Source organism: Bubalus kerabau, chromosome 5 (genome assembly GCF_029407905.1).
Source record: "Bubalus kerabau isolate K-KA32 ecotype Philippines breed swamp buffalo chromosome 5, PCC_UOA_SB_1v2, whole genome shotgun sequence".
Taxonomy (NCBI): domain Eukaryota; kingdom Metazoa; phylum Chordata; class Mammalia; order Artiodactyla; family Bovidae; genus Bubalus; species Bubalus kerabau.
Genome location: NC_073628.1, coordinates 111,972,899 through 111,985,519, shown reverse-complemented (window position 1 = coordinate 111,985,519; position 12,621 = coordinate 111,972,899).

Here is a 12,621-nt window from a genome sequence, read left to right as displayed (position 1 = left end):
CAGTCCCCTATAATGAAAAGAACATCTTTTTAAAGTTTTAGTTCTAAAATGTCTTATAGGTCTTCATAGAACCATTCAACTTCAGCTTCTTCAGCATTACTGATCAAGGCATAGACTTGGATTACTGTGATATTGAATGGCTTGCCTTGGAAACGAACAGAGATCATTCTGTCATTTTTGAGATTGCATCCAAATACTGCTTCAGACTCTTTTGTTGACCATAATGGCCACTCCATTCCTTCTAAGGGATTCCTGCCCACAGTAGTAGATATAATGGTCATCTGAGTTAAATTCACCCATTCCAGTCCATTTAAGTTCTCTGATTCCTAAAATGTCGATGTTCACTCTTGCCATCTCCTGTTCGACCACTTCCTATTTGCCTTGATTCATGGACCTAACATTCCAGGTTCCTATGCAATATTGCTCTTTACTGCATCAGACCTTTCTTCCATCACCAGTCAGATCCACAGCTGGGTGTTGTTTTTGCTTGGGCTCCATCCCTTCATTCTTTCTGGAGTTATTTCTCCACTGATCTCCAGTAGCATATTGGCCACCTACCAACCTGGGGAGTTCATCTTTCAGTGTCCTATCATTTTGCCTTTTCATACTGTTTATGGGGTTCTCAAGGCAAGAATAGTGAAGTGGTTTGCCATTCCCTTCTCCAGTGGGCCACATTTTGTGAGATTTCTCCATCATGACCTTGTCTTGGGTGGCCCTAAATGGCATGGCTCATCGTTTCATTGAGTTAGTGAAGGCTGTGGTCCATGTGATTAGATTGGTTTGTTTTCTGTGATTGTGGTTTTCAGTTTGTCTACCCTCTGATGGAGAAGGATAAGAAGCTTATGGAAGCTTCCTGATGGGAGAGACTGACTGAGGGGGAAATTGGGTCTTGTTCTGATGGGCAGGGCCATGCTCAATAAATCTTTAATCCAATTTTCCTTTGATGGGTGTGTCCAAGGTCAGGAGCAAGATCAGAGTAAGAAGGTAAGCACTTGGAGTGGCTGTGAGGAGATACTGCATGTCCAAGCACAAAGGAGAAGCCCCAGCAAAATGGCAGGAGGGGCGAATTTGCTTTTTGATTCAAATCCCATTTCTGCCAGAGACGCTCAGAGGGCTCAAACAAACTTTGTGCACACCAGGACCCAGGGACCTCACAGAGACAGAGACAGAACTGTGTTTCAGCATCTCTTGTGGAAGTAGGGGTCAGCAGTGGACTGTTGCAGGGACAGGGGCTCTGGGTGCAGCAGACCTGGGTATGGCATATGCCCTCTTGGAGGAGGTCTCCATTAACCCGACTATAGAGCTGCCAGAACTTGCACAGGACTGGGAAACAGACTCTTGGAGGGCACAAACAGAACCTTGTGCATCAGGACTCCGGAGAAAGGAGCAGTGACCCCACCAGAGACTGACCCAGACTAGCTTGTGAGTGTCCAGGAGTCTCTAGCAGAGGCGTGGGTCGGTGGTTGCCTGCTGCAGGGTTGGGGGCACTGAGTGTAGCAGTACATACATGGGATCTTTTGAAGGAGGTCACCATTATCTTCATTACCTGCACCATAGTTTGGCCCCAGGTAAATAGCAGGGAGGGAACACACCTCCACCCATCAACAGAAAATAGGAAGGCATATAAGATTCTTAATTACAATCTCATATAGCTTCACTCAAAGCTACTCTTGAATGAAAAGACAAGTACAGTGTGACAGTATTCTCCAAGTTAACTTACAGGTTTGAGCCTATTAAATAGTGAAGACACTTCATAGAAGTAAATGGAAACTACTGTAAATGATGATGCTTAACAATAAAAATAATTTGGAAAACTTTGTTCATGTCTTCCATAAACATTTAATGAGCTTATACTGTATGTCATGCTGTTTGCTAGAAACGTGCTCTTACAGGTATTTTTTATTTCACGGTGACAGTTATGAAGATGCTATAGCAGTGACTTAAGAACAGAATAAGGTCACTTCACTGGGCAATAACAGGTTCTAGAAATAGACTCGAAAGAGGAGATATTTTAAAAATATGTGACAAGAGAAGTATAAAGAACCATGGAGACACACATAATTGTATATTTTGTTGGGATCACTAAAAGCAACATGGAGAAAAATCCAGGTCCATAGCTTATACCCTATAGCATTGTATATATGAGTGGATTAGAGACACAATGTTGAAAAAAAAAAAAAGAGAATAAAACAGAATCTTAGACCCTTCCTTAGACCCCTTCCCTGTGAAGGGGAGCTGATTTCTTCTTTGCTTGACTCATAACATTTTCATTAATAAGGATGACAGGTTAAGACCCATATAGATTTAAAGCTTCAAGAAAAACAATGAAAAACCATATATGGAGGAAACAAATAGGAAATGGGTAACAGATAACAATGTAGAAAAAAAATCTGTGGAAAAGTTTTACATTCAGTGTAAACAAAGAGCCTACACCCGTCTACAAGGGATAAAACCACATGTCTATTGACCCTGTAGCTGGTGAATGTAAGCAAATATCAATTGCAGTTAATAAAGTTAACAAGGGAGGTGACCCATCTCATATGTAAATCATTTTAAAAAAAGAACAATAAAGCAATTGTGAGCTCCCACTTCACATTTATTAGCAAAAATAAACTAAAATAATAAAACCCAAGGCTGGGCAGCTCTCTGCAGACAGCAGTTCTCTCCTATTATCAGAGTCAATGTTAATATTCTGGAGGACAGACCATAAGTAACCCATATATGAGTCCATCTTCAGGCTGTGTTTCACCTTCTGAGAAAGTCAAGCTTGTTATTCATGGGAGTGTTGCCTCCCTGGTGGCTCAGACTCTGAGTTGGAAAGATCCCCTGGAGGAGGGCATGGCAACCCACTCCAGTATTCTTACCTGGAGAATCCCATGGACAGGGAAGCCTGGCGGGCTACAGTCCATGGAGTCTCAAAGAGTCGGAGACGACTGAGCGATTAACACTTTCACTTTTTTTTCACTGCTTGTAATAGTGAAGACTAAAATCCTTACAAACTGGCAAGAGGTTAAGTGACTGGAACCTTATCAATTCAAAGAAATATTATGAAACCATTGGCCACAAATTAAAAGTTATTGAGATACATGGGAAAAGCATATACAAAAATTTTAAGAGTAAAGTATAGAACATAAGATCCACCGAGCGTAACAAATTTGAAATTAGATATATTTACTGAAACCTACGGGAGAGATGCTAAGTGGTGATGGTTGTGATGATAATAAGGACCAGCTTTCACTGACCCTTTATTCTGGCCATGATGTTTACGTCATCTGCAGTGGGTATGCCTTCCAGAGCCACCGTACAAGGTTAAGTAACTTGCCCAAGAGGGTGGGGTGAGTGTGGGGGTTTCCTCAGCTAAAGGCCTGGAGAATCATCCTCACAGGGAACCTGCTCTTCTAACTCCCCCTCAGCCCTATGGTTTAGACCACATAGACTATCAGCCCTGCCCCCTCCTTTCATATAGACAAGTCCCCAGCTCCCTTTCCCTAGAACTGTCTGTTGTCTTCACTTTCCTGTAACCCAATTTTCCAGCAAAGCCATTTCCAAAAGACTGGGCTCCATGGGCTTCCCTTCTAACTCACTTTCACACAACCTCCTCTTTCCTGATATTTAGCACCAACCTTCTTTAAAATGATTCTAAAAGAACTCTTTATAATCAGGCTTCTGTCTGAACCAAACATCTCCTGGAAGGTCCTTGGCCTCCCTGCTTGCCTCTTGCACACTTTAATCACGTTCCAACGGCAGAATAGAAGTGCTTTTGAACCCATAGACAAGGTTTCCTCACAGGAATATCATGTTTGAGGTCAGATGGCAAAGGAAGCACGAACTGGGAGGCAGCTGTCCCGCTCCAGGGTTTGGGGAGCTACTGTCCTGCTGTGAAGCACATCTGGGCCTCACATGCAAGTGCGGGAGAGACTCCATTATGAAAGCGTTCAGACGACATCAGGGGTTGAAAATGAAGGCCTTCCGCCTGTTTTTATACAATCTGCGAGCTATGACAGCTTTTATGTTTCTAAATGAAAGTGAAAGTGAAAGTTGCTCAGTTGTGTCCTACTCTTTGCGACCCCGTGGACTATACAGTCCATGGAATTCTCCAGGCCGGAATACTGGAGTAGGTAGCTGTTCCCTTCTCCAGGGGATCATCCCACCCCAGGGACTGAACCCAGGTCTCCTGCATTGCAGGCGGATTCTTTACCAGCTGAGCTACCAGGGAAGTCCATATTTCTAAATAGTTGGGGAAAAAAGCAAAATGAATATATTGTTGTCTGCGACCTGAAACTAATATGAAATTCAAATTCAGTATCCACAAATAAAGCCTAATTGTGAACATGGCCACACTCTCTCTAGGCCCATGTGGTCTACATGGCCCTCAAATCCTAGGATGCTTACTCTCTGTCCATTCACAGACCTTTGCCGACTCCCAGTCTGTAGGAATGTGTGTTCTCCTTGAAGGCTGCCCCTGACCTGTCCGCTCAGCTTCTGCCTTTGTAGGGCAGAAGGAGCCCGAGAGATTGTGCCCCTGGTCTCAGCTCTCCTGCCTAAGTCTCAATGGAAAGCACTCCCATTCTCTTTCTTTGGGACCTTATGATTCAAACGGAGAAGGTAATGGCACCCCACTCCAGTACTCTTGCCTGGAAAATCCCATGGACAGAGGAGCCTGGTGGGCTGCAGTCCATGGGGTCGCTAAGAGTCAGAGACGACTGAGCGACTTCACTTTCACTCTTCACTTTCATGCATTGGAGAAGGAAATGGCAACCCACTCCATGTTCTTGCCTGGAGAATCCCAGGGACGGGGGAGCCTGGTGGGCTGCAGTCCATGGGGTCACACAGAGTCGGACACGACTGAGTGACTTCACTTTCACTTTTCACTTTCATGCATTGGAGAAGGAAATGGCAACCCACTCCATGTTCTTGCCTGGAGAATCCCAGGGACGGGGGAGCCTGGTGGGCTGCAGTCCATGGGGTCACACAGAGTCGGACACGACTGAAGTGACTTAGCAATATGATTCAAAAGACTTCCCATCCACATAACCATGGAGTTATATATGGCATTTATTTTCTTTCTTTTTTCTTTTTACTTTTAGAATACAGGACAGCCCTTTATTGTTTTTATTTTTAATATTTATTTATTTGGCTGCCCTGGGTCTTCGTTGTGGCATATGGGGCTTCTCTAGTTGTGGTGTTACTCCATGGCATGGTGGATTTCAGTTTCCTGGCCAGGGATTGAACCCATATCTGTCCCTTGCATTGGAAGTCAGAATCTTAACCAATGGACCACCAGGGAAATCCTCTACATGGCATTTTTTTTTCCTGTGACTTCTTTTTTTTTTTTTTTTTTTATTCTAGGGCCATGGAATGAATCCCTGCAGAGGAAAAATAATATCTGTGACCAAATAGCCACTTACCCATGGCCCACAGAGGGGGCTTGGATGGTGAGGTGAAGGCTGTCCTCAAAGAGCTTAGATGTTGCCTTTCTGGTAGAAGCGGAATGATTCAAACGTTCTAGCCCAAGAGACACGAGCTTGATGTCCAGTGGGAGTTGAACCATAACCATCAGTGCAAGCCAGCCCATTTTCTTCATCAGGATGGTGTCCAGATTTCCCCACTGGTCTTGATGTCTAAAGCTTCACCTCTGTGCACCGGTGCTGAATTGAATCTCAGAGACAGAGTTTTGGGTGAAACATAAAAAAATAGCTTTATAGCTTTGCCAGGCAAAGGGGGACATAGCTGACTTCCACCCTCGAAAACTCTGTGTCCTCACTTGGAAGGATTTGATGAAGGCCTCCCTGGTGGCTGAGATGATAAAGAATCTGCCTGCAATGCATGAGACCCGAGTTCGATCCCTGGGTGCGGAGGATCCCCTGGAGAAGGGGATGGCTACCCACTCCAGTATTCTTTCCTGATTCCAGGGACACAGGAGCCTGGTGGGCTACAGTCCATGGGGTCACAAAGAGCCTTACAGGACTGAGTGACAGACACTTTCACTGTTTACTTTTATAGCAATAGTTCAAGGGTGGGGCTGCTGACAAGATAGGATGTGTGCAGAGCACACTCATCTCCTTTCCTGACCTTGATGATCTTCTCTGGTCCCTTTAAATCTCGGTTCAGGTGGTTTCTTGGCTGCTCCTTCCTGGACTAGGAACTATTCAAATCTGCCCTTTGGAAGTCAGGGAAGGTCATGGATGCTGGAGTCTTGCCTGCAAGATATGGAGGACAAAACGGCTTTTGTGCCCAGTAGCCCACACTAGAGGAGTGTCGCCTACACCAGAGGCCATTTTTTTTTTTTACATTTAATCTGTCTCCCAACCCTTTCCTTAGAACTCTCAACTTTTTCACTTAAAAAAAGAGAAAGGGCTTGCTCTCAGTCCAGAGAGTTTATCTTACAAAGATGTCTCAGCAATTGAATAGAGAAGCACTCTGACTCATTGTACTAAAGTAGATATTGTGACAAGAAAGATGTTAACATCTTAATGAAAGCCCTGAGGGGAAATTTGCATAAAACAATCTCTTTGTTGCTTAAAAAGAGCCACTGATGCCTTATTAAAAAAAATCAAAACCCAATTTTGTTAAATATTCAGTCTGGGAATGATTTGGAGTATTTTCCTTATCTCTTGGGTGACTTTTTTTTTTCTTGACAGATTCACAGATGCTTAAGGGGCCCCGATCTTCCCTCAGTTCATCTTCCCTCAGGGCACTGGCATGGGCACACTGTCTTAATCCTTCTGGACCCCCATGCTTTCTGAAAGTTGGGAAGAACCAGAGGACAGAGACTTGGAACTCTGAAAAAATAACAAGAAATTCCTGTGCTTAAGTCTCCCTCCGTTTCCACACTTCATCCATCCATTCCTTCAACTCCATTAAAAAACATCTCAATTGGATTTGGAGTCTCCTCAAATTTATTTTTCATTTTGAAGTTTGTCTGATATTTTAGAATGGTTGTTTCTTGAACACCCCCAGTGATGGAGCTCACCATGTCTTGAGGCAGGATACGCTACTTTGGGCTAGAATCTGCCTCCCACTAACCTCTCCCAACGTTTTAGCCCTTCCTGTGGCATTAATGAATAGCCTAATCCCCTCTTCTTTGTGGCAGCTCTTTGCATGTTTCTACAGTGATGTTCTGGTTTTCTTTTTCCCCAACCACACAGTAACATTAAAAAGTTCCACTGAGTCCCATCCCTCCAGCTGGTTTCTGGTGGCATCACAGTTTCAATAGATAATCCACAAGAGGACATCTCCATCCCTGAAAGCCAGCTGATTCTCTTTCTTCTTACATAGATACTCCTCCGAAAGGAAAGACCAAGGAAAAGCAGGGGCCAGAAGAGTATCGCCTTAGAGTTTGAGGGAAGTCACCCCAGGGCAAAAGACCTCAGCTGCAATGGCATTTAAAAGAAGAGCTGAATTTACACTCTGTGTCTTAACTGTTCAGAGATATGGCAAGTTCTTGGGGGACTGGACTCTATACCTCTACCTGGTGTCAGGCATGATGGGAAGTTTGGGGGAGTTGCTTGTATCCTCCTGGGGATTTTGCTGAATGGCAGGAGAAGAGCAGAGCAGAGTGTCCTTGCTATGGGACAGGGACATTTCGTCAATGAGGGATCATTGGAAAGGAAGAGGAGGCTGGAGGGTCCTGTCAAACCAAGTCAAGGTTACTAGCCTTTCCCAAGGTCAGGAGGTGGCTCAGAAGTGGGTGGTGGGTGAGCAGAGGTTTCCTTCCTCATTCATTTACCCAGCCACATCTACCTCCCCAATCCAAAGTCCATTTATCAGTCCTACACATCCAGGATGTTTTTTTTTAGCAGCACACTAGCAGCACCATTGGCAGCCTGACCACCTGTGGGCACCAGGAATCCTTACTGTGCTACCTGCCTCCCCACACTGTCCCAGCCCTGTGCCCTGGCCTATGGCTGCAATCATTATTCTTTTCAGAGACGCGAGTGGGGACAAGAAGCAAACAGAAACAAATGGCCAGCCCTCCTGTGGCCCAGTTTCTGAGGCAGAACATCTATATATAGCCCTTCCAGAGCAGGTTTGCTGCAGGGGCAGTCAGAGGCCCTGGCCAACCCAGACCACAGAGGAGAGATGAACTCTCAGTGGAATATTCTGGACTCCCATTTTATTTCAAACCACAGCCAATCTCAATGCGACTTTATGAATCAGGGAAAAACCCTGTAAACTGATCCCTATGTTTTCCTCCCACCTCATAGCCCTGCCTCTCTCCTTGCTCACTATGTTGTAAAGAGAGTACCAGTGTGATGGCCAGAATTTATCCTTTACATTTCCTTTCCTGCTTCCTCCTTTTTATTAAACGATCATCCAGGGACACTGACAGATACATTTTGACAACTGCAGGTCTAGTGGCCTAAAGAACTTTGAGACCTAGAAGGAACTTAGTGATCATTTACTCAACCCCTGTGGTTTCTCAAATGGAACAAAAATGGAGAGTATTGAGAGCAGAGCCTCTTAGATGTTAAGAAAGACCTAGGGCACTTCAATTTTTCGAGGATCCTTTTATATTAAAAGAAAAGAAACAAAAGCAAAAGTTGTAAACATTGTAGGCTATCTCAACTGTTTATTATATTTTATAAATTAAAGCTCTTTATAGAAAAAAATCAATGCAATATAATTTAATAGTCAAAAATCTAGAAAAATATGAATTCATCCTGCTACAAGCAGTGCTGTATGGTCACAAAAGCAAGTCTAAGGTTGAATGGTGAGCGTCTTCTTCCTTCAGTTCCATCTGCATATCTTTAGGACTGTGTGCATAACTTTGCAGCAGCAGCAGCAGCATAACTTTGAGAGAACGTCAAAAGTCTAATATTAGGGCATGGTCAGTGTAGATGCCAACCAGCTCTCCTGTCCTCTTGTCTCTTCTGAGTTCTTCCAGAAACTACCTGACTGATCTTGATCACCTCATCTTCATCAGGTTAGGAGACTTAACTTTGTGTTTTTGGCTTTCTTTGATTAAATATATTACTAAAGGTCTGCCTGTTTAAAACACATAAAAAAACACAAAACCTTTTATTTCATGCTGGAGCCATCAATGAAGCAAACCTAGGGGTCAGAGTAAAGATCCTGGCCACAGCAACCTACTGGCTGGTGGGAGTCACCTCCAAGAGGTCTCCAGTGATCCTCACCTCCTACTGACCCTCCTACTTTGAGGAGAACAGACTGTGCCACCAATGGGTACTACAGATAGGAGGAAGTGCGACTGCCAAAGCTGGGTTGGTGAAGACATTGTGACTTCTGTCTTGCTTGCTCTTGGAGTCCTCATTCTGATTTAAGCCAGCCCCATATTCCAAGAACACTCAAGTAGCCCATGGAAATGGAAGCTCAATGGGGGACGATCTGAGGCCTCCTACCAATAACTAGCATGATGTGAGTGCACCATTTTGGAAGTGGACCCTCCAGCCCCAGTCTAGCCTGCAATTGACTGTAGCTCCACCTGACAGCTTTACAGCAACCTTGCAGGGCCTCCTGAGCAAAAACCATCGAGTGAAGCCACTTCCAGATTCCTGACATTATAAAATTGTGTGTGAGAGTAAATATTTATGTTGTTGTAAGTTGCCAAGTTTGGGAGCAATTTGTTATGTGGCAATAAATGACTAATATCATCACTTTACATACCATACATAATAAATGACTATTGGGTCACCCAGGGTACTGCCTACAGTTATTCACCACCTTCCGCTTGTCTGGTGTTGTGTCTGAAATTCTTGCACTTGAAAGTCATTCTCTTCTGGACATCAATTTTCAGGAGTGTCATCTTAAAAGGCAAAAACCTCTGAACTTGTTTTTATCTTAACCCTTAAACTGTATTGAGCTAACCTCTGAATGAACATTAATTCGTAGCCTGAGAGGAAGGTGCTCCAGGGAGACAGGACTTGTGAGTAGGAGATGGGAACAAACTTCTGCTGTTGATTAGAAAATAATTGAATATAGACTCAAGCCAGACAAACTTCTTGAGTTCTTGCTTCATATACAAGCTGTGTGGTCACAGGCAAGTTATGTGACCTCGTGGGCCTTAGTTTTCCCATCTGTCCAATGGGAATGATACAAGTATTTAATTCATAGTTTGCCCTGCCCCCATCCTTAATGAGGGCAAGCATTAATAAGACATCAAAAACATTTTCTGATTCAGAAAGTTTATGTGAAAGTTAGCTTATTGAAGTATATTCTCTAAACAGAAAAGTCAGCTTCCCAAGATGGGCTCTTTTCTTGTTTGTTAAGTGCCTTTTTGGTGCCATAAATTATTAGGAGTGGGGACATACAAATGAATAAAATAGGTTTCTTGTCCTCAAGGGGTTCACAGTACTTGGAGCTATAAATAAGAAAACAGGCAATAGCTGTAGAGTGTAAAAAGTGCTAAGCACAGGGTAATTGATTCCTTTCTTCATCAAACATTTATTGAGTGCCTTTCCCCACAAGACAATGTGCTCGATGCTATTGATACAGAAACAGTGATTAGGAAGCCCGTTGAGAAGACTGCCAGGAGGCAGTGTCGTCGAGCTTGATCATAAAGTTTGAGGGGGAGCATGTCCAGGGAAATTTAAGATTAGGGTACTGCTGGTGGGGTGCATCAGGCATGGAGGTGAGCACCAACATGGTGATTTGGGGCCGCTTTTCCCGTCTCAGCACCCTGTGTAATGTCAACACCATTGTGAGAAATCACCCCGAAGGATGACTAGAAAGTTTGGGGAGCCTGGCTGGCCCGGAGCACTGTATAACTGGTTTTCACTGGGTCAACAGTGTGCCTGATATCCCCAGTGGGTGCCTGATATCCCCAGTGGGAGTGGCTGTCAATTTCCAATTACCCAACAGTGTTATCTCAACCCAGTCCTCCTGGTTCTGCATGGTTATGCACCCTTGTGCACTGTGAGTGACTTTGAGAATACCAACTAACTTAAATATTAGCTCAACCAATAATTAGGTTAATTAAGATAATAATTAAAAAGATGGATTTATTGTGCAGGAAGTCATTTATGGTATACCAAGACCAATTAAAATGAAAATTAACTGTCATTTGGGGTTCCCTGTATCCCTGACCTCACTCTTGGCTCAGACTATCCATCTTTGACTGTGCTCCTTAAGGAAGCCCCTTTCCTTCATGCTCACGTCTGCTGCTCAGAGCTTACAGCTGCCAAGGCAAAGGAAAGAGAACAAGTGTCCTTCAGGGTCACAAGCCCATCGTCTGATGTAGAGAAATGTCTCGTTGCCTTCAAATAAGCAAAGGAAAAGATCATCTGATTTCATTTCCTCATCAAGATGGACAATTTCCAAGTGTTGAAACTGAACTAGATGCTTAAACCCATTTCCCAGCAACATTGTTTCCCTGGGCTGATGTACCTGGCCCTCGGCGACAAGCGAGATGAACTCAATACGAAAGGGGATTTAATTTGATTTCCAGGATGATGTATCCCCCAAAGGTACAGAATCCCCTAAGGAGATAAGATGGTCTTATTATTCACTGGGTAGAGTTATCCAGACATCTCTGAGTGCAAGATGGAGCAGAAACAAGTCATATAAATGGATACTGGAGTCTGACATCTTTGCCCAAATCAGACTCATTTTTTTGAAGGATTGCCCTTCTGGGCAAGGTAGCTGAGGATTCTGTGTCACTCCTACTTGTGTCTTACATACCAGCCTCTTCCTGGCTATCACATCCTGGCTGACATGTGGTGCTCTAAGTCATCTTTACTTAGGATAATAAAAGTGATGACTCTTCATGCTGATGGGGAAGAAAGAATGTTAGATTGTCTCTTTAGGTTGGTTCTTGTTGTAAGCTGCATACGGCCCTTGCTGAGCTCAGCCCAGCTCTGGGTCTCCATCTCAGGCTCAGACCAACTTGTCTCATACTTTTCTGTCTGTCAAAGTTCCCAGGAACTCAGCTTTCTACCATCAGCCACTCTGCTCCTGGGGTTCTTCCCCTGCTGAGGTTCGTTGTAAAGGGCATCTCAGCTTTCTCCCTCCTTTTTGCCTCCAGAATGACAAATACCCAGGTCCCCTTTGCCCCAAACCATTTACTACAAATCCAGAGCTTTGGCCTTCGGTTTCCATTCTTGAGTGTATGACTCAACAGACCCAAGGATGGCTGGCTCTCTCACTACTAAATGATTCACTCACAAACAGCAGTCTCATAGCCTGTGAGGTTGAGATTTGTGCCTCTGCAAAATCACACATTTCCACATGTCAGATTTCCTTGGGTCTGCTGGTAAATGGTAGGTGATGTTAGCTTCCTGGATACCAAGGATCTACTGAATTAGTGTCATTGAGTCCCAAAGTGTAAATGGGAAATGAGGATTTAATTAGGAATGGCTACCATTATGGTTTGCCAATGCAAAAGATAACTAGAATAAAGAGATATCAGTCCGGGGAACTTTCGCAAGTGCATTTTCTGGCCTAGAAGTAATGCTTCAACCTTCTTTGGCATCAGCAGTGCTTCAAGTCTTCTTGTTTCCAGACTCTCATTACATTGCACTGCCTGGGGTACATAGTTGTCATGTGGCTATTTTCTTTTATGGTGACTTTGAATGTGGAGCTGGAGCTATTTGGGCTTCCCTGGTGGCTCAGATGGTAAAGAATATGCCTGCAATGAGGGAGACCTGTGTTCAGTCCCTGGGT